We start from the raw sequence: 20,596 nt of genomic DNA on the forward strand, positions 1-20,596 counted from the left end.
AAAAAACTGGAAGTGGCACTATGGCTCAGAGCAGAGCGCTAGCCTTGGGGAAAAAAAATATTGGCAGGGAGTTTGGCCTGGTGGTAGAGTGCTTGCTTAGCATGCACTGGGATAGATTCCTTGATACCACATACATAGAAAAAGGATAGAAGTGGTGCTTTGGCTCAAGTGGTAGAGCTCTAGCCTTGAGAAAGCCCAAGGACAATGTGTGTGTGTGTGTATGGGGGGAATACAGACGGACAGAGAGAGAAAAGGGATTGCAGGTTCCTTTCTCAGCATTAAACTTCCTTTTTTCCTGTACCTGGAACCACACCTGTCTGTGTGATTTTTGGCAAAGTCTCCATATTATCTAACTTGTCTAGCAGATGCAAAGTTCTAGGTTAGACTCCCCCTACTACAGAAGGAAAAAATGTTATAACCCAGTCTATGACTAGGCATTTGATCAAGAACTAGGGTCTTCACAAAAAGAGGGGAGGGATGCTCAAGATCATCCTGGGGGATATGATAATGAGGCAGGATGAAATGAGGAAAATGAGGCCTGGTGCAGGCCACTCAGAAACATAGAAGAGCCATCTTTGCTTCAAAGAGACAACAGGGTGCATTCCTCCCCAAGAGATGCATTTCTCTCTCCCAAGAATGAACATTTGTCTGGCATGATGTAGGTACGCCTTCCTGAGAGAAACGTGCCCCCAAAACTTAAGCCACCTCCTACCCAAAATGCAAACCACAAGATTCTTCAGCCTTCCTTATCTCAAGGATCTCAAGGAGCTGTTTTATAGCAGGACAATTTTTTTTTTTTTGCCAGTGTGGGACTTTAACTGTGGGTCTGGACATTGTCCCTGATCTCTTCAGCTCAAGGCTACCACCCTACTCCTTGAGCCACAGTGCCACTTTAGTGCCCAGACTGGCTTTGAACCTTGGTCCTCAGATCTCAGCCTCCTCAGTTGAAGAGCTAAAAAAGTGCCCCCATTCTGAAGCAGCAACCTTCTTGTTGTTGGTAAACTGTGGGTGACCCAAAAGTGCACAAAATTAAAGAAACAGAATTGTGGTGCCATTAAGTCCCAGGAACTGACCTGTCTGTGTTAAAATTAACCAGAACTCCTGTAAATTCAAGGGATGGCATTTGTTTTCTAAAACCATAAAACTACCCTCAGACAGCTAATTAGGACTCTACTGGCATGGGAATCTCCCTTAGTTCCCACTGCCTTGAACTGTCCCTAACCCCTACCTTATCTCACTCCAGTAGCTGATTGCTGTGTTGATGTAAATCTGTAGTCTTTGCCTTTAAAAGCCCTGTAGAAAAGCTGTTCAGGGCTTCTCCTACACCCTACACTCCCGCTGTATGGGAGTATAGGACCAAGCCCGAGCTGCAGCCCACCTGAATAAAGCCTTGCTTTTGCATTTCGGACCATCTGATCTCGGTGGTCTCTTGGTGGTCGTCTTGAGACTTGGGCATAACACAGTAACTAGGAATACAGGTGAGAGCCATTCCGCCCTGCTGACAGGGTGAATTCTTAGCTGCAATGTAAAGGATTGACCACCATCCTATTTTCCCAGGTACATACATATGCCAGGCAAGCCACCAAAGATAATGGCAGACTGCCTAACTCCAGTAGGGCAATCTACCTAGGCCTGGCTGTAAACATTCCATCCCGGGTCCAGCAGAAAAGCCCCCACTTCCCTTGACCTAATGGCTTTTGCATTAACCTCTGCCTCATTGCTCAGACCCCATAAAACTCAGCTCCTGTTCCAGCTCCAACATAGTCTCCAAGCCCGTGGGAAGGTGGTGTCCCTTGCTGTTCTATTTCAATAAACAGTCCTCTCCTGAGGAAAATCAAGTTTGGCCTGTTTCCTTCCTTTCTCCTCCATTTCCCTAACATAAAAGAATGCCCCAGGGACCAGGCTGCCTGAGCAGTTCAGGGACAATGCCTAGGCCCAGACTTCAAGCTCTATGACCAACAGGAAAAAAAAAAAAAAGAATGCCCCAGGAGCCTGGAGTTTGGCATAGTGATAGACTATTTACCTAGCGTGCACAAAGACCTGGGTTAGTTTCCTCAGTACCACATACATAGAAAAAAGCCAGAAGTGGTGCTGTGGCTCAAGTGGTAGAGCTTTAGCCTTGAGAAAACCCAAGGATGATGCTCAGGCCCTGAGTTCAAGCCCAGGACTGGCAAAAAAAAAAAAAAAAAAAAAAGAATGCCCTAAACACCCAGAAACTCTGAAGCATAACACCATAACTCTGGGAGTGATTCAAGCAAAGATAAAACACATATCTTTTCATAATTTTGAAATCTAACCCCCTGCCTTTATCATATAAATATCCCTAGTAGTCAAAGAGCTGTGTCTCACTCACTGTCTTTTCTGTAGAGCATCCTCTACAGAGTGTCTCTTGTTTTTCTGCTTGTCTTCTTGCTTATTTTTTGCTCAATAAAGCACCATCAAGTTTTCTTACTATTGTGACTTGTCCAGAAATTCTTATTTTGCGATTGAAGTCAAAGACCCTAGGTGAAGGGTTGTTACTTGTAGGGGAAACTTCACAACGCCTCACCTGTATCCCGTGAAGAACTGTGTTTCACTAGGCTACACCAGATTCATTCCCATTTTTTGCAGTCACAGCCAGAGGCCCACCTCCAGGTAGTCCCAACATAGCAGGTCTGGTCACTCATTCAAGAAATTTAATGGAAATAGTAGTGACTAAAGCAAAGAAGGGAATATCTAGAAATATCATGCTGTGCCGGCAAGGGAGACCCAGTTTCTTAGAGTCCTGTTTTTGAGCTCTGGGTTTAAGTAGAAGAAGTATGAGGGCAAGAGGCAAGCTATTTACACCATCTCAGTGTTTAGCTATCAGACTTGTAATCCTGGAGTGGGCAATTCAGTTCCCAAGTACTGTTTGGTCTTGCTAGGGAGAGTAATGGGTAGGGGGATGGGGACCTGTCCGTGAATCCAACTGCAAATGCAAGATAATAACTGGGCAGATGTTGCTCTAGTGCTCTGGGGGTTGAGTTAGAAATAAAGACTTTCAGTTATTCTTATCTTGGTGACTTCAGACTTGGAGGAAGAGATAGATTAGTTAGGCCTCTGCAGCCTCCTATCAGCAGTTTCTAGATAGAAAACTTTCTAGGTTTAACCGGCTCTTGGTAGAGTAGCTTTACCCAAAGGAGACAAATGGCAAGTAAGTGTAGACACCAATTACTAAGCTTTTTTTTCCTGCTCCAAGTTTGCTCTTGGCATGTGCAGTTTTAATTACATACAGACTCAGTGCTTTTAGCACAAGTATCTTGGAATTCCGTTGTACTAGGTATATGAAGAATCCTAATTATGGAAAATACTGCCACTGACTCAGGAAAACAAGGGGAAGGGATCCTTTATTTCCCCTGGGACGATACTCAATTAGTCAGACAGTAGAGTGTAGCCCCAATCTTTCAGCTTTTTGTTTTGTTTTGTGGGTCATGGGGCTTGAACTCAGCCTGGGAATTGGCCTGGACATTGTCCTTGAGCTCTTCAGCTCAAGGCTACCGCCCTACCTTTGAGCCAAGCCCCACTTCCCACTTTCTAGAGGTTAACCGGTGATGAGTCTCAGGTCTGAGGATCAAGGTTCAAAGCCAACCCAGACACAAAAGGACCTGAGAGTCTTATCTCCAATTAACCTCTAGAATATGGGAAGTGGAGCTTGGCTCAAGGGTAGGGTGGTAGCCTTGAGCTGAAGAGCCCAGGGGACAGTGCTCAGGCTGAGTCAAGCCCCATGAGCTACCAACAACAAAAAAAAAAAGAAAGAAAAGAATGCAGACAAGCAAACATTTCTGAGTTAGCAATTACAAATAGGTAAATACAGATAACACATGGGGAATGCTAGCATAATTACAATAGATAAACACAGGTAACAGATAATGACCGCTAGTGATTACAAATAATAAATCTAAGGGTGCTAATGACTACAAATAATAAATCTAGAGATTAGAAGTAACAGAAAATGAGCCTTTACTTGGGGAACCATTAAGAGCAAAGTGCACACTTCACACTACTCTTTCTTTGTGACTTGTTAGGAAGGAACAAAGTTTACATCCCAGATAATTTTTCCTTTTCATTGGCAAAGATTTAACCACTTTTGATCATGTTACTTTTGGGTTTCTACTCCCTTTTGGCTTCTATGTGGCCTTTCTTTTTAAGGGCTAATTGGCTGGCCTGAGACCTGCCAGCCCTTGAATAAAAACAAAGAACGTATCTCTGATAGAGACCAAGTTTCACTGAGGTGTTAAGTATAGCCCCAAGGGAGAGGGCTCCTCTGGGCCTAAATGAACACAACTCATCAGAACTGGCCCTCTTTTTTTTTGACAGTCGTGGGCTTGAGCTCAGGGCCTGTGCACTGTCCTTGGACTTTCTCAAGGTTAGAGCTCTACCACTTGAGCCACAGCACCATTTCTGGCTTTTTTCTATGTATGTGGTACCAAGGAATCTAACCCGGGTCTTCGTGCATGCTAGGGAAGCACTCTACCACTAGGTCAAACTCCCGGCCCAGAACTGGTCCCCTTGGCTCTCCCCATTCAACCAGGTATCTACAACTTAGTCATTCTCTCCTCTTAGAGTGGGAACTGGGTGGACAGGCCCCTCCCCCCACATCCCAAGTATCAGGATGTCAGGGACCCAATTACCTTATTTATTGCGCCAGCGTCTGGCTAGGAGCTGAGATGGCTATGACTTGTTTTTTGTTTTTTGTTTTTTTGCACTGTCCTTGGACTTTCTCAAGGCTAAAGCTCTACCACTTGAGCCTCAGCACCACTTCCGGCTTTTTTCTATATGTGGTACCGAGGAATCAAACCCGGGTCTTCATGCATGCTAGGCAAGCACTTTAACCACTAGGCCAAACTCCCGGCCCCTGACTTTATGCTGTCTCTGTCTACCCCAGGTTACCCTAGTTGTATAATTCTTTTGCATATTTGAAATTTTCTCAGCTGCATGGCCTGGCTCAAAGGTTATAACATTCCTATGTCATTTTTGTCTGGTGAATTCAGGAGTTCTTTTTCTCAGGTAATAGCCTAACACATGTGTAGGCCTTTTTTTTTTTTTTTGCTAGTCCTGGGCTTGAGCTCAGGGCTTGAGCACTGTCCTTGGACTTTCTCAAGGTTAGAGCTCTACCACTTGAGCCTCAGTACCATTTCCGGCTCTGTATGTGGTATTGAGAAATTGAACCCAGGTCTTCTGGTGCACGCTAGGCAAGCACTAGGCCAAACTACTGGCCCCCCTGAGTCCATTTTGAAATGCTTTCTGATATATTTGCCTGGTGCTAGAGATGTGAACAATGGCCTCTAGTATGCAAGGTACCTATTCTACAATTTGTATGTTGTTGTTGTATGTGGAACTATTACAGAAAGAGTTTATTGTCTACCGGTGAGACTGTCCTGTCCTGGACTCCCAAGAACGTTTCAGGAAAAAGGGCAGCCCTGTCCTCTAGTAGGGCAGAATTTATAGAGGCAAAAACCACACGCAGGTGGCAAGGCAGTTTTGCTTGCAAGCAAAGCAAGCCGATTCAGAAAGGAAATTTGCAGTTATAGCCTCATCATACGCAATTCATTAGCAATATTCATCAACAATTTCACGAGGAACTATGAGGAGTGGGGGCGGGCGGGTAGTTTTGTAGCTGTCTCTGGACATCAGAGATAACATATGGGGTGTGTGGGGGTCAACAGTTGTGATCAGACCTGGGCAAGACAGCATTCCGCCGACACCGCTGGGGGTTAGACATACTTGAAGTTCCAGGACCGGGGACGGGGGCTACATCATCTAATTTGGGGGAAGGGCTGAGGGTCAAAGATTTTTTTTTTTAACTGTATCTAAAACTGAGTTCTTCCGTGTGTGTGCGCGGTCCTGGGACTTGAACTCAGGCCTGGGCTCTGCCATTCTCTCCATCGATTCTCTAGTTTGCACTTTCACTCTAGGGGTTAGGAGTTGGCGGTTGAGCATACAGGAGGCCCTCGATTCAACCTCCAGGTCCGCCAAGACAGAACAACCTACAGTGACAACAGGAAAAAATACAAAATCCAATCTAGCAAGCTGAGGCCCTTCTCAGGCCGCCGAGAGGCAAACTGCGGGGCGAGCGTCCTCCGAGGCACAAGCCCTCCCTTCGGCTTCGCAGGTCCCCCTTTTTCCATCGTCCAACGTGCCAAGGGCCGGGGTGGCCCAGCCCTGCTCCACCAGCTCACCGGTTGGAATCCCGATTCCCGTCTCCGGACCCCTCCTCCCCCACGCTGGGCAGAGGCGGAAAGGAACGCGGCGGCGTGCTTCCGGTCCCTTCCGGGCCTCCGTAGCGCGAGCGCTGCGGGAGCTGGGCAGCCCGGGTTGCCTAGGCAACGGCTCCGCTGTCGGGCTGCGGGCGCCAGGCGGCCCCGGGGAGGCGCTGCGCGCCGGCAGCCCCGGCACCGCGAGGCGACGAGGCGGCAGGTGAGCGAGGGCCGTGAGGGCCGTCGCGGCCCAGACGCGACCCGCGGGCCTGGCGTCGACTGGGGGTTGGGGGTTGGGGGGCGGGGAGGCCCGGGGGAGAGGAGAGGACGGCGGAGTCGGCCTCGGTCCCCTCAGCCGCCGGCGGTGGCGCTCCGGCGCCCTTTGACCCCCGCGCGGCGGTCGTGTGGGGCGCGAGGTCGGCCGTGCGCGTGTGTGTGCGTGTGATTTGCTCTCGTTCGAAAGTTTCTTTGTTTGGTTCAAAACAAAAAAGAAGCCCCTTTTCGCATAGGGGTCGACGAGGAAACTTCCGACTACGGATAACGTGACGCGCGGGCCGACTTCTCGGTGATGGTGGGGGGGGGCTGGAAAGGCTCGCGTGTCAGTTTCCCCACCTGTCAAGTGGGGGCGACCCGCCTTGGAAGAGGATTGCACAGCAGGTGGACGTCGAGAGCCCCCCGGTCAGCCCCCGGTGCCTGCGAGCTGGTTGTCGTCGTGTCTGTGATGTTTCTTCATTCCCAGTCGTTAGCACTACTCCCGGGAGCCACACGGAACAGCTACTGTGAGCCAGGGGGTAAAAAAAAAAGAAGGGAACGAGACGCCTGGTCCTCAGGGGACCCCCACCATGGAGGACACGGATCTAGAATCAAGAGCTGACTGCGATCCGAGCCGTGATCGTGGACTTCCTGAAGACGCCAAGAGGGAGATGATCCCAGAGGGGGAAAAACCTCAGGGTTTTGTTTTGTTTTTTCTTTTTTCCTACCTGAAATGGTTAAAGAGGGATTGAGACATGAAGGCCGCCTTGGTACTGGCTGAAACAAGAGGCCGGCGAAACAAGCTGCTCAGAATTTAGACTGGGGGGGGGGGGAATGTGCAAAGCCTGGGGAGGAGACAGCGCAGGCTTGTTGAGAATGGACAGGGAGTTCAGGCTGACTGCAGGAGACCGGGATTCTGCGAGGCAGCTGTGGTCTGGCTACTTGATGTTGGAGAGAAGGCCACTTGCCCCTCTTGAAAGATTTCTTTGTAACATGTGAGGAGTTTGAGTTTTATAAGAATGGCAGAAGCCCGAGCAGGAGGTGTGCTTGATCAGAAAGAACAACGATAAAAAAACGATAGGGTTTTTGTTGTTGTTGACTTCTCGTGATCTCTGCACTCTTCCTATTTATTTTTCACTTTGCAACAGTTATGCTGATTCAGGAAGTAGCGACGGATAATGCCTTTTTTTTCATTATTATAACAAAGAGTAACTTTATAAACAAAAGAAGTTCATTTTGCTCATGGTTTGGAGGTTCTTAGGCCTCGAACGCTGCTGCCCTCCTCCTCCTCCTCCCCCTCCCCCTCCCCTCCCCCTCCCCCTCCCCCTCCCCCTCCCCCTCCCCCCTCCTCCTCCTCCTCCTCCTCCTCCTCCTCCTCCTCCTCCTCCTCCTCCTCCTCCTTCTCCCCCACTTCCTTCTTCGCCAGTCCAGGGGCTTGGCTAGGGCTCTGCCACTTAAGCCATAGTACTACTTCTGGCTTTTTTGAGTATATGGTACTGAAGAATTAAACCCAGGGCTTCATGCATGCTAGGGAAGCACTCTAATACTAGGCTACACTCCTGGTCCCTCTTCGTCTTCTTTCTCTCTTCATCTTCTTCTGCCAGTCCTGAGGTTTGAACACAGGCCTGGGCACTGTTCCTAAACTTTTCTTAATTTTTTTTTTGTTCAATTGTGGAACTTGAACTCTGTCCTGCACATTGTCTCTGAGCAGTTCAGCTCAAGGCTACCACCCTACCCCTTGAGCCACAGTACCACTTCCAGTTTTCTGTTTTCTGTTGGTTAATTGGAGATGAAAATCTTATGGACTTTAGTGCCAAGGCTGGCTTTGAACCTCCATCTGCAGATCTCAGCCTCCTGAGGTGGCTAGGATTGCTGGGGTTTTTTTTGTTTGTTTGTTTTGTTTTTTTCCTAGTCTTGCACTCAGGGCCTGAGCACTGTATTGGGCTTTCTCAATGTTAGAGCTCTACCACTTGACCAAACTATATATACTTCATTCCTCAGATCTCAGCCTCCTGAGTAGCTAGGATTACAGGTGTCCATGGAGTCCAACATCCTCCCAAACTTCTTTTGCTCAAGGATGGCACTTGAGCCACAGCACCACTTCCGGCTTTCCTGGTTTATGTGGTACTGAGGAATGGAAGCCAGGGCTTCATGTATGCTAGATAACACTCTACCACTGAGCCATCTTCCCAGCCCCTCTTGGGCCCACTTCTGAGGACAACCTGCTTACCAGCAGATTCCTCTGGTGGCTCTGCATGGCATGGTAAGAGACAAGAAACATCTGTTCCATCTTCTTTTCCCCTTCAGTTTTTTGGAAGTGTTGGAACTGAACCCATGGCCGTACACATACTAGACAAGTCTTCAGACTCTAATCTGCATCCCCAGCCTTTTTCCTCTTACCTAGTCATGGAGACTGCACCTTGACTACTTTACCTAACGGGAATCACCTCCTCCTTGATGGTCTCATTTCTAGAACTAAATTCAGATTCACTTTTTACCTTTTTTTGTTGTTGGTATTGGAGTTTGAACTCAGGGCCTCATGCTCGCTTGGCAGGCACATTACCCCTGAACCACATTTTACCTCAGAATAGAGGTAAGATTTCAACACTACTGGAGGACATATGCAAACCATATTATCTACGATTTCCAGGCACTGTGCAGCTACTGGTGGAACTGGTCACTACCCTCATGACGATCACAGACTAGGAAAATGCATCCAACAAGTGGTTGGGTGATGAGAACTGTGGGGGGAAGCCTGTATTAAAGTGAATACAGCCTTGTTTGGAGGTTTGAAGAGGGTCTTGATATAAAGTAAATGTTCTTGAGGGAATTAGCTGTGTGGGGTGGGGAGAGCAGTAAGGGAAGAGTTCCATATTCATAGAGATGAAAGCAGCCTACTACAACTGGAATTTAACAGTCAGTACTGAGCCAGGGGTGGTGGGCACCCCTGCGATCCTGGCACTGGAGAGGATGAAACAGAAAGATTGTGAGCTGGAGGCTACCCTGTGCTACGTATTAAAATCTTCTCTCAGAAACAAACAAAAAACCAAAAACATAAAAGGCATTCAACTAGAGAGATTTTGTTTTTAAAGGCCTAGATTATGCAGGGTGACTGTATTTCATAATTCTTATTTAAGCTCACCAAGAAGAATGTAGTATTGAAGGCCTAAGGAGAGGGTAGTCTGCTTTGCTACATGCTGCTGGAGATGCTTTTTATTAAAATAAGTTAAAATATGTCATCTGAATACTAAGTTTCAGAGGTCACTAGGGACCTCAGCAGATCTAGTGAAATGGTGGGGGTGGAATTTATAATATCTGCAGCTTCCAAAGGTTCAATGTAATGTATCAGTAGGATGAAGTAAGTGGGATGTGAGAAAGACAAAGTGTAGGCAGCTCAAAGAAAGTTGGCTAGGAGGGAGGGAAGAAGAAGGCTGGAAAGCGATTGAAGAATAAGGTAAAGTCTTTTTGTTGTGGTGGTTTTTTTTTTTTTTTCTTTTACTCCTGAGAGACTGCTGAAATGCAGTTGGCATAGAGTGGGTAGGAGGGAAAGGCTGAGAAGATATGGGAGCTGAAGAGGAAATAGATAGCATAGCTTTCCTGAGAAGGTGGAGTGGATAAGCTGAGAGTCTGATGGAGCCCACAATTTGGAAGAGTAGGAGAGGCCATGGCCGACAGAAGCACACCAATGCAATGCAGCAGTCCCAAATAAGTAAACTGTGGTGTGTGGGGGAAAAGCTATTCTTTTATTATTAGTAGACAGCAGTTTTTGAAATCATATTGTTTAATCCCTTTTCTTGAACTAATTTCAATCATGTAATCTTTCACTAAATCTTGTGATATAGTTGCTATAATGATCCTCTATATGTGTGAATTGTTTGTGTGTGTATGTTGGACAGTACAAGGGTTTAAATTCAGGGACTCATGAGTGCTAGGCCAAGCATCTACCACTTGAGCCATGCCTCCAGCTCCCACATCCCATTTAAGAATGAGGAAACTAAGGTAAAAAAGGATACCCAAAGCCATATTGTATTGTATTTTGGCCTGCTTGGATCTAGAGCATTTTTTCTTAATCATATTATGGACATATTTATCATTGATATGATTATCTGCTGGGAAGATTCAAGAAAATTAAGTTAAAATTCTTAGATGTGTTAAGGATAAGAAGAAAAGCAGCTACAAACAGAGAAGGGCTGGGCGTGGTGGCTCACACCTGGAAACCTAGCTATTTCAGAAGGCTGAAATCTGAGGATCAAGGTTCAAAGCCAGCCCAGGCACTAAAAAGTTTGAGACTCGTATCTTCAATTAATCACTAGAAAATGAAGGTGGTGCTGTAGCTCAAGGGGTAGGGTGGTAGCCTTGAGCCAAAGAGCTTGGTAACAGAGCTCTGTTTTCTGGTGATTAATTGGAGACCAAAAAACAAAGTAGAGAAGCTATGGTTTTTTCTTCTGGGTCTCTTCCTCAATCCCTCCCTTTGCCCTCCCCTTTCCGTGTCTCATTTTCTCCATGTTAGGGATTGAACTCAGGGAAGCACTTAAGCATGCTTAGGATGTATACCACTAAGTTGTACTCCTACCCCAAGCAATCGCTTTATACCAGTAATAATAGTTGGAAAAGATAATTGTAGGTGAGATGGCAATTAGCAACATGAAAAGCATATACTTAGAAATAAATTTAAACATGCCTAGTCTAGCCACATAGGCTAAGGGGGGGCTAAGGAGGTGGAAAGACAGGATGGAAGTTATGATGATAAAGTGGTAGTTTTCCCATGTGGGAATTAGAATCTCGATACTAGGAACAGGGATGATAGAATCAGGCATCACGAGAAAGTATTCAGAGATGTCAACTGGGATGTTTTTATAATAATGAAAAGCTGAAAACAGACTGGCTCAATTATGATTCAGTCATGTGATAAAGACTTCAGCCAGTGAGGAAAGCTTAGGTGGGAGCTATATACGTAGCCAAGAGATGTTGCCTCATATGGTTTAGGTGTAAATAGCAGATTACAGCACAATATGTTCCTAGAGTTGAGGTGTTTTTTTTTTTTTTGAGTGTATACATATCTATAGGAAAAAAGTTTCTTGGACTATTAGTTCTTATTAAAAGTTTGTAAATGTTTAATTGTGGTAAAGTGCATAATAAATATACTAGCACAAACATATTTAAATAGTAATTTTTTTAATTGTTGGGATAATGTATAGAGGGGTTACAGTTACATTCACCAGGTAGTAGGTGTGTTACTTCTCACACATTGATACTCCCTCTCGTGTTTTTGTCCAGTTTCCCTCCCTCCCAATCATCTTGTTTTCCCCCCTTCTCTTTCCTATTTCAAATAAATAAACGTATATACAGTGTACCAGGTAACAAAGCCAGGTACAGTAACAATATAAGATTAACCATAGGGGGCCGGGAATTTGGCCTAGTGGTTAAAGTGCTTGCCTAGCATGCATGAAGACCTGGGTTCGATTCCTCGGTACCACATACATAGAAAAAAGCCTGAAGTGGTGCTGAGGCTCAAGTGGTAGAGCTCTAGCCTTGAGAAAGTCCAAGGACAGTGCTCAGGCCCTGAGCTCAAACCCAGGACTGGCAAAAAAAAAAAAAAAAAAAAAAAAGATTAACCATAGGGGCAAAAAAAGAAGAGAAATAACATAGTACATTAAGAACAACAATCACACTAGATAAAGCTCTTGTTTCCATATCCTAGAATTCATTTCATTTAGTCTCATCCTGTATGATCTTATGTACCTAGGTTTTGAGCTATTGTAATCCTCTGCTAGGAAAGGCCTAGATGTGTACTAATTATTACAAATGAGGGAAAACATTGAGCCTATGTTCCTTTGGGTCTGGCTTACTTAATATTATTTTTCTACGTCTTTCCATTTTTTTTTTTTTTTTTTTTTGCCAGTCTTAGGCCTTGAGCTCAGGGCGTGAGCACTGTCCTTGGGCTTTCTCAAGGCTAGAACTCTACCACTTGAGCCACAGCACCACTTCTGGCTTTTTTTCTATGTATGTGGTCCTGAGGAATCGAACCCCGGTCTTCATGCATGCTAGGTAAGCACTCTTAACACTAGGCCAAACTCCCAGCCTGTCTTTCCATTTTTAAGTAGTAATTTTTAAGTGTACAGTTTAGTAGTGTAAGTATATGGTAACAATAAGTAAACCACGAAATAGGGATAACTATCTACTGCTGCTACTTCTAGGATTTTCACCTATGTGGGGGAGGGGAGGGTAACTCCTGCAATAGGTGAGGGGTCATTGTATTTACATTGTGGTTTAGCCAGTCTCCAGAACTTGGTCATCTTACACAATTTTTTTTTTTTTTGTGCCAGTTCTGGGGCTTGAGCTCAGGGCTTGAGCACTGCCCTTGGGCTTTTTCAAGGCTAGAGCTCTACCACATGAGCCACAGCACCACTTCTGACTTTTTCCTTTTCTCTTTCTTTTTTTCCTTCCCTCCCTCCCTCCCTGCCTTCCTTCCTTCCTTCCTTTCTTGTGGGTTATGAGGCTTGAACTTGGCCTGGGCACTGTTCCTGAGCTCTTCAGCTCAAGGCTACCACCCTACCCTTGAGCCAAGTCCCATTTCCCATTTTCTAGAGGTTAATTGGAAATGAGAGTTTCTGGTTCCTTTGTGCTGTCCTGGCTATGAACCTTGATCCTCAGATCTCAGCCTCCCGAATGGGATTATAGGTGTGAGCCACCATGCCAAGCTTGCTTGCTTGCTTGCTTGCCTTTTTCTTTCTTTCTTTTTTTGCCAGTCCTGGGCTTGAAAGGAATAAACATTTCCCCAGGATCCTTCAACACAGGTATGAAGGCTCTGGTAGGAAGGAGAACAAGTTAGACTAGGAAGAAGGGAGGAAAATAACCTGAACCTTTGTGCAGTAGTTTGGACATTTTCCAGATGGCAGGGAGAAATCATTGAAAGGAAGAGAAATGAGGCTGGATGGGCCTGTAGCTTAGTGGTAGAACATTTACTTTGCCTACATGAAGCCCCAGGTTCAATTCCCAGGACTACACAATAATAAAAGTGAAGTGAAATAAAGGAGGGGAAATTATGTGATCAGATTTTCATAAGAGTATCTGAAGTTGGGCACTGGTGACTCATGCTTGTAATCTTAGATACTCAGGAGGCTGAGATCTACAGGATGAGAATTCAGAGCCAGTCCAGGCAGAAATTCTTCAAGACCCAAAATAACTAGCAAAAAAACAAGGCTGAAGGTGTGGTTCAAATGGTTGGTAAAATGGAAGGCTCTAACTTCAAACCTTGGTACCAGGTCCCCCCACTTAAAAAAAAAATTACCCACAAGGAAATTTTAACTTGACTCCTACTCCTGCATAAAAATAAACTTAAAATGAATCAAAGACCTTTGTGTAAAATCTGAAAATCAGAAACCATTTGAGGAAAATGTAGGAAAAATATTTCAAAGTATTGGCAATCTTCGATTTGAGACAATAACTGCAAGATTTCTAGAGGAAATACTAGGGTGACTTTGGACTTGATAGAATTTGGGGGAGAGATTACAGGATAGGCTGATGGTGTTATCTTGTGAATAAAAGGCTATATAAGGTGTTTGCTCAGAGAAACTCTATATATTTTTGTTTGTGGGTTGTGGGGCTTGAACTCTCCCTGAGCTCAAGGCTACTACCCTACCCCTGGGCCTGAGTGTTCCTGAGCTCTTCAGCTCAAGGCTAGACCCTACCCTTGAGCCAAGCCCCACATACATTTCCTAGAGGAGATAAGAGTCTCAGGTCCTTTGTGCCCTGACTGGCTTTGAATGTTGATTCTCAGATCTCAGCCTCCTGAGTAGCTAGGGTTATAGGCATGAGCTACTGCGCCCAGCCTATTTTGTTTTTAGTTGAAAAAACAAAACAAAACCCCAGTTCTGGGGCTTGAATTCAGAGCCTGAGCACTACTGTTCTTGGACTTTCTCAAGGCTAGTACTCTACTACTTGAGCCACTTCCAGTTTTCTGGTGATTAATTGGAGATAAGAGTCTCATGGACTTTCATGCCCAGCTGGCTTTGAACTGTGATCCTCAGATCTCAGCATCCTGAGTAGCTGGGAGGAGTACAGGTATGAGCTGTCAGTGCCAGCTTAGTTCACTTTTTTTTATTAAAGAATTTATTAACATGATTTTTACATTATATTTCAAATGACATGTTTAACAAACAAGTATTCAAGAAGGGAATCTCTATATACAATCACTGACTTCAATTTTTTTTTTTTTTCCAGTCCGGGGCTTGAGCTCAGGGCCTGAGCACTGTCCTTGGACTTTCTCAAGGCTAGAGTTCTACCACTTGAGCCTCAGCACCACTTCCAGCTTTTTTCTATGTATGTGGTGCCGAGGAATCGAACCCGGGTCTTTGTGCATGCTAGGCAAGCACTCTACCACTAGGCCAAACTCCAGGCCCCTGACTTCAATTTTTTATTTAACCAAAATAATAAAGTAACAGAAACCTAACTGAAATGGTATTTCTAAGAGAACTAGTAATATATTTAGCTTCTCAATGGCCTTGTTTCTTCTTTTTTTTTTTTGTTGGTCATGGGACTTAACTCGGCCTGGGTGTTTTCCCTGAGCTCTTCAGCTCAAGGCTACCGCCCTACCCCTTGAGCCACAGTGCTACTTCTGGTTTTCTGGTGATTAATTGGAGATAAGTGTCTCTGGGACTTTAGTTCCAGGGCTGGCTTTGAACCTTGATCCTCAGATCTCAGCCTCCTGAGTAGCTAGGATTGTGTGTGTGAGCCACTGTGCCTGGCTTAGCAGCCTTGTTTCTATTAGCTAGTCCTTGAAAAGTGCTGGAATTTAGAGGAATTCATAGTTGTATAAGCGGAATCAGAATTTGAGATTCTGGCAGATTAGATTAACCTTGGGCAAGGTCTCATAAATTCCCTTATCTACAAAATATCTCACCAGGGTCAGATAATAGCCATTGTAGACCTGGTATGGTATACACCTGTAGTTCTAGCCCTCAGGAAGCTAGGGTGGAAGATGCTTGAGTTTAGGAGCTTGAGCTTAGCCTGGGAAACAGGTTCTGAAGCTGGATGACAGAGAAAAGTCATTAGAAAAGGCTTAATAAATATGACTTTTCCTTTTTCCTGTTCCTAAATCCACAAACCTACCTATTGTGTGCATCTATTAAAAAAAAAAAACAGAGCTAGTGAGATGATTCTGATCTTCAATATCAATTAAACATAATTATATGGCTTTCTGTTAGGTGTATAGGTTTCACCATTAGTAGCTTCCCCCCTCCCCCAGTCCTGGGGCTTGAACTCAGAGACTGCGCACTATCCTTGGGCTTTCTCAAGTCTATAGCTCTACCACCTGAGCCACCACACCACTTCTGGATTTTCCTATGTATATGGTACCAGGAATCGAACTTGAGTCTTCGTGTATGCTAGGCAAACACTCTAGCACTAGGCCAAACTCCCAGCCCCACCATTAGTAGCTTTTTTAAATAAATGATCTCTGCAAATTATATATTGAGTGTGGTACATAGTAAATGTGGCCATAGTTCTAAACCAGAGAATAGGGACTTGTGCTGTGCTGATTTTCATGTACCTAGAGGGTCAAGAGAACAGAATAGTATGAGGCAGGTAGTACAGTCTCAGGGAAGTCATGGATATGTTCCTAGGTGATTTATTTTTTAAATTGCATTTTATTATCTGGCTGATATATAGAGGGGTTACAGTTACATTTGTCAGGTAGTAGGTATATTACTTTTTTTTTTTTTGCCCGTCCTGGGGCTTGAACTTAGGGCCTGAGCACTGACTGTCCTTGGGCTTTCTCAAGGCTAGCACTCTATCACTTGAGCCACAGCACCACTTCCTTGTGCCGCACACCTCGTACCTATAATCTTAATTCTGCAGGAGGCTGAAATCCGAGAATGGTAGTTCCACTCTAGCCTGAGCAGGAAAGGTTATGAGATTCTTATCTCCAAGTAATCACTAAAAACTAGGAAGTGGAGCTGCGTTCTAGGGCTAGAGAGAGCACTCACGTACACACACACACACACACACACACACACACACACACACACACACACACACACACACCAGTGATTCAGTAACTTTTTCTTTTTTTAACAAAAGCCTTCATAAAAATATCTTACAAAATAACTCAATATTTAGGAACTTAATGTCTAATCATTTGTGGAACAAGCACAGTAGTATTGTTAGGACCTATTCCCAGCCTTGCATGCCCACTAGAAAATCTGACTTCCTTACTTTCTCAAAATACATGAATAACACCTAATACATATTCTGTTATGTCTGAGATGGTCTCTCTAATGTAGATGTTTGGGGGCCATTGAAGGATATCTTACTAGTAGGGCACATTTCAAGGTTAACAGCAATTGACAGACTTCTTTCTCTAAGATGTTTTTGGTTGTGCCCTCCCAGAATACTGATCTCATTCTTAGGCCAGTGTCCAAATTGTACCTGTAGCAGTTTTGGCTTCTGAGGGATGTGTGGTACCTGCCTTGAGCAGGGCAGGGCAGGACGTAATGAATAGGAAGATAACTCCTTTCTCTGTCCTCCTACAGGTAAGAATGTGTTTCAGAAGCCCTTAGAAAACTAGGGGGAGAAGCTCATTGGCCTGAATTGGGTCATGTATCCAATTTTCAACCAATTCCTGTCACTAGGGGAATGCCATGTCCTGATTGGATTAGGCCTGATTCGTAAGTCCTTTCCAAGAGAGATGAAGTTATTTTTAGACCAATCAGAAATAGAATTGTGTTTCGTTAGGAAGGATGTATTTTTCTTTGTGTATCGAGAATGGACACTGAATTGACTGGTCAGTTGGGAATTGTTTTGACAGCTGGTAACTGTTTTAAGCAAGGTCATATTTGTCTCAGCAAATGTAAAGCCCAAAGTAGATAGTGTTGCTGATATATCAGTTTCATCCTGTCACAACTTGCATTGTGATGGTCACTTTGTGGTCATAATTAGACTTCTGGCCTTCTAGCTAGATGGTCTTTGAGTATGAAAAGGGAAAACATAGGATACCTATTAAAGTACTGTAAGTCCCAACCACTGCTTCATCTTCTGTGTCCAACAACACAGGCAATCCCAGCTCCTCCTTTTTAAATTATGATGTATGGATTACTGTACATCAATTGAAATGAATAATGAATATTACCAAGCCCTGTTATACATTTTTTTTTTTTTGCCCATGGGGCTTGAACTCAGGGCCTGAGCACTTGTCTCTGAGCTCTGTTTTGCTCAAGGCTAGTGCTCCTACCACTTTGAGCCATAGCTTCACTTCTGGTTTTATGGTGGTTAATTGGAGATTAGAAGCTCACAGACTTGCCCAGCATAACTTTGAATGGTAGTCCTCAGATCTCAGCCTCCTGAGTAGTTAGGATTACAGATGTGAGCTACTAGTACCCAGATTCCTGTAGTACATTTTGTTGCTAACTTAAATATAAATGATGCTCTACTGAGCTTCTTTCTAGATAAATCTTCTCTAATCAGCTTATTTTGGCCAAGCAGTTCAGAGGAATTCTTTTTGTTTTCATCAAGGATTCTGAATTTTATTCTGAGAACCATTATAATATCATAAAAGAGAACACATGGTATTTCAGACCTAATTTTGTTTGGGAATTTAGCTGCTTTCTTCTATGGGTTGGTCACTCACTAAGTTTAAATAACTTTTAATATATCAAAAGTTTGGACTGTGTAAGAGTTTTATGTAATGGAATTTATTCTGATGTGACTTCTTTTTCCAACACACAGAGCACTTTGTTTGGACTTTTCTTTTTATAGCATTTCTCTTAAATAGTTCTCTTCCATAATTCCTTTTGCATTTGTTTTGTGTCTGCTACTAAATTCCAAGTTGATGAAGGCATGAGACCTGCATTGGACTTTTACCTACTCTAACACATAATGTATGCACAGTTTATGTTCATGGCTAAATAGCCATCTGAATTCATTCTTAGGCCTCTTACTCCTTCAAGAAGTTAGACCATATTGGAGCCAAAAAGAAGAGGAAAAAAGAAAGATAGAAAAAAAGGAAGAAAGAAAGGAAGGCATGTAGGATAACTTCAGACATAAAGGAAGAGAAATTTGTATCATCCAACTTCAATAATGATCAACATTTTAGAACAAATTATAATTTGGCATAGGGTAGAAAGAGCCATGAGGGCTTTGGAGTTCTCATTTGATTTCTTTCTTTCTTTCTTTCTTTCTTTCTTTCTTTCTTTCTTTCTTTCTTTCTTTCTTTCTTTCTTTCTTTCTTGTAGAGTTGGTATACAGAGGGGTTTCAATTATATGAGTTAGGTAGTATGGTTTTTTTTGAACCATGTCTCCCCTTCCCTCATTTGATTTTTCTGAGTAGAGAAGCAGATTACATATGGTGGGCAGGATGGGGAAAGAGGAGGCTGATGGCCAATAGACATCCCTGACTACTTTATTATAGGTCAAATGAAGGTAGACCAGTTGACATATGAAAGTGCAAAGAATAATGCCAGCACATGGCAAGTATAATTTAAGTGCCACTGCTGCTTTGTTGCTGTCACTACCACCACTACTTTGCTTAAGAGAGCTGATTGTGGTGGCCTTGGTTACTACCCTTTCTGATCTGTAGTTTCTTCATCTGAAGAGTGAGAAATATGAGCATCTTGTTGCACAGGCAGTGACATAGCACATGTAAATGTAATCCAGGTTAATCACAATTAGTGATTTCTTTTCCAAAGGAGTATTGTAGGTTTTTGTTTGTTTGTTTGTTTTTGCCAGTCTTGGGCTTGAGCTCAGGGCCTGAGCACTGTCCTTGGACTTTCTCAAGGCTAGAGCTCTACCACTTGAGCCACAGCACCATTTCTGGCACTCTACCACTAGGCCAAACTCCTGGCTCTGAGTATTGTGGTTTTTTTGAGACCAAACTTTTGGGGTTTTGGTGATGTCAGGCGTTTTCTTGTATGGTTTTTCATTCTGAGACTTACTTTATTCACTTCTAGAATGCTTGTTATCTGTTAGCTTGGCAAATAAACATTACAACAGAGTAAGCTTCATTTGTACCTACAAAATGTTAGTTTAAAAGGCATAAAAGCAATTTAATATAAAAGCAATAGCTTGCCCATGTATATACAGAGCTGAAACCCTTACCACCAAGTTGATAAGGGATCAAAATAGTTTTCCCAAGGAGTCCTTGGCTAAGGATTGACGTGGGAAAATTCTGTAGCAAGGCTGGGCAACGGTGGCGCACACCTGTAATTCTACTACTCAGGAGACTGAGATTTGAGGATCACCACTGAAAGCCAGCCTGGGCAGGAAAGTCTATGAGACTCTATCTCCAATTAACCACCAGAAAACTGGAAATGGCACTGTGGCTCAGAGTGGTAGAGTATTAGCCTTGGGCAAAAGAGCTTGAGATAATATCTAGGCCCAAGTTCAAGGCCCATGACTGACTTACCATTTTTGAATTGTAAATTCAAATTCTTAATTTGTGTATACTTTTCTTAAAACAATGTGTCAGCTCCTAAGATAGTTCTATTATCCATAGATTGCATAGCCACTTTCCTTAAGCTATAATTTTTTTTTTTTTGGTTGTGGGACTTGAACTCTGGGCCTGGTCATTTCTCTGAGCTCTTCAGCTCAGGGCTACCATCCTACTCCTTGAGCCACAGTACCACCTCCAGTTTTCTGTTGGTTAATTGGAAATAAGAGTCTCATGGATTTTGTGCCTGGGCTGGCTTTGAACTGCAGTCCTCAGATCTCAGCCTCCTGAGTAGCTAGTTACAGCCGCAAGCTATAAAAAGTCAATTTTCATTTCTTTTAATGAGGATTAAATTTTAAATATTTTGCCTTCCCAGTGATGCCAAAAATTCTGAATATGCACAATGTTTACTAAATCACACAGACTTATCTGTTTGAGATAAGAACTGGATGCTGTGGGAAGAGAAATGGAATATCTCTGATGAGTCTAATAAATTTCTGCAGTGTTTGTTTGGACAGGACCATCAGCTCTCATGTCCCTTGAGTATGAGAGTTACATAAACATGGGTCAAAAAGCCAGTGCTGCAGACTTAAATTCTCAGGACATTTTAAAACTCTTTTAAAACTATCACTTGCCATTTATATTTGACTTTTTAGAAGCTTGATTTTTATTGTTTCATATAGTAAAAAAAATTTCCCTCTAGCAG

The 20,596-nt window shown here is 43.8% G+C and overlaps 1 protein-coding gene across 2 annotated transcripts in view; it reads left to right on the forward strand.

Annotated features, from left to right (window-relative positions):
- The first annotated feature begins 6,345 nt into the window (after positions 1 to 6,345).
- Positions 6,346 to 20,596, forward strand: part of Pkig (cAMP-dependent protein kinase inhibitor gamma) — a 53,771-nt gene continuing 39,520 nt past the window's right edge. The window contains exon 1 of one of the 2 annotated variants that reach the window (XM_090352404.1): positions 6,346 to 6,435. The gene's annotated coding sequence lies outside the window, so the exon portion shown is untranslated. The remainder of the gene's footprint in view (positions 6,436 to 20,596) is intronic. The other variant, XM_090352405.1, reaches the window with a different exon arrangement.

The sequence above is a fragment of the Megascapheus bottae genome, chromosome 18 (assembly GCF_031878675.1).
Source record: "Megascapheus bottae isolate mThoBot1 chromosome 18, mThoBot2.hap1, whole genome shotgun sequence".
NCBI classification, from domain to species: domain Eukaryota; kingdom Metazoa; phylum Chordata; class Mammalia; order Rodentia; family Geomyidae; genus Megascapheus; species Megascapheus bottae.